Here is a 2,230-nt window from a genome sequence, read left to right on the forward strand (position 1 = left end):
ACGCCTTTGTTTAGACGACGCTTTAAGAGGAGGTCCTTCCTCGGTAACCGCAGCCAATCAAACGCCCTGTACTGTTCAACCAATCAGCATTCAGTTTACCTAGCTGCATTGATAATAAACAGAGTCTAATGAGGATCTGGGATGTCACTTGAGAAAATACATTTTTGCTCATTATATTGTATAAACGTGATAGTTATATTGTATAAACGTGATAATTATATTGTATAAACGTTATAACTTATATACTTTATTCAGTAGTAACCGCGAGAGTTATTTAAGATGAAAATGTTTTTGCTCTAAGTAGGTTTTTGAAGGAAGTGGAGAGAGGATGGCTGAACAGATTCCTTCCAAAGCGCAGCGCATCAGAGTCACTGTCTGTCACACATGAAGGTGGGGCTCCAATTAAATGTTTGATTGAACATGAGAACTATCCTGACATCCTTATCCAGGTTATCGTGGGACGTTTTCACTCACTGCATGTCTTCTCCTCAGCAGCACAATGGCGAGTTTACCGGAGTTGATCAAGTTTTACTTTATTGGCGGTCTAAGACAGGAGAGATCCCGATGCTGCTGCACACTGGAGGAGATCAGTATTAGCATGAACACATTGAGAAGAATCCTCCACAGAATGGGACTCTATGGAAGAAAACATCAATTAGATCTTCTAGATGCAGAGGCCTTCCTCGTTGACCAGCTGGAGAGATACCTGCACGGATATACGTTTCACCGCCTTAAATGTGTTCAACATGGATATGCTGGGACTCAGAATACAGTGAGACATCTGTTATCATTTCTGGACCCAAGGGGTCCAGAACGAAGGCAGAGGAGGAGGCTGATGCGGCGCGTATTCATTCTGGACCTCATTTCTTCCACGAAGCTGAAGTTGACTTCCGATTGCAGCTTCTGCCTCAGGAAATGAATAAAGGGCGATTCCACATTAATCTTCTGTCATGATCTGGCCTGTTTGTTCCTCCCTAATTAGTAATTCCTTTCACCTGCCGTTTTCCCTTTCTGCCTCAATTATAATTTATTCCTCTCACCTGTTTCCTCTGGTTTATATTCAGTTCAGCCTGAGCATTCAGTGCCAGATCATTGCTTGTCTTTCTGTCAGTCTTTCTGTTCAGTTTTATTTGGTTCATGTCCTGGATCCTAGCTGCCAGTGGAAAGAGGGTTTTTGTATTTGTCTTGTCTCCTGATCGTCCACTGTTCCTCCCCCGCGGAGTCCTCTGGGTTTTTGGCTCAATATTGGGGGGGAGGTTCAGTTTTTATCCAGTAAGCCTGGCTCCAGGGAGGAGACCAGTTTAAAGTCCTGCTTCAAGTTCCGGTTCCTACGTCCTGTCTCAGCTACCCTCTTCCACTGAGCCTGCCTGTCTGCACCTGATCCTGTCTGCTCCTGTGCGTGACCACCTGGTCATGTTTCTAGTCCCACTCAGACTCTGAACCCTCCTGGAAGCCTGTGGGTGCCTGGAAGTCTGGATCCACCTGTTCCTTCCTGATCTGGATCCTGCCTGTTTCTGTCTGTTCCTGTCTGTTCTGGACCCGAGACCAGGACCAGCTTCCAGCATCACCTCTGGGACTGCAGCCCTGGGGACACTCGTGGTCCGGACTGTTAAACCAGAGTGTCTGAGATTGTTTCATCTCTGATGCATCACCTGATATCATGCTTCCTACAATTTATTGTTCTCTTTTTTTAGGTATTAACTTTTGCTCTTCTTTGACACAGAAAGTACTTCTGTATAAGTACTTCTTTTCAGTGTTGCTTAATTGGCTTAAACCCCCAGTTGGTGGTGATAGATGGCTGCTGACACTGAGCCAGGTTTTGTGGGAAGTTTGCTCTATGTCGTCTCTACAAGCCTTCTTGTGTAAAAGGTTTGATGGACAACCTGAATACAAATGCTTATTATCCACTGTGGATCCTTGTTGAAGAAAGAGTAAATGCTGCATGTCAACTTAGAGATGCTATCTGCTGGGTTAACTCAGATTTAAAAAAAATGCATGGAACGAGTTTATACAATAATCTGAACTTTATTGTCTTTTTGATTGATTCTATCAATTCAAATATTACTGGGTTTAATTGACTTTTTTCAAATGCTTTGACATGTGTTTTAATTTTGTACTATATTGATAAAGATCAAATAAATGAGAAATGTTGGTTTTAATACAGACATACATGTCTTATATCTTTCTTGTATAGTCTAATAATTTTAACAAGGTTTTTTTTGGGGGAACA

This window comes from Cyprinodon tularosa, unplaced genomic scaffold (assembly GCF_016077235.1).
Source record: "Cyprinodon tularosa strain WSP-4 unplaced genomic scaffold, ASM1607723v1 ctg1247, whole genome shotgun sequence".
In the NCBI taxonomy this organism is placed as follows: Eukaryota; Metazoa; Chordata; class Actinopteri; order Cyprinodontiformes; family Cyprinodontidae; genus Cyprinodon; species Cyprinodon tularosa.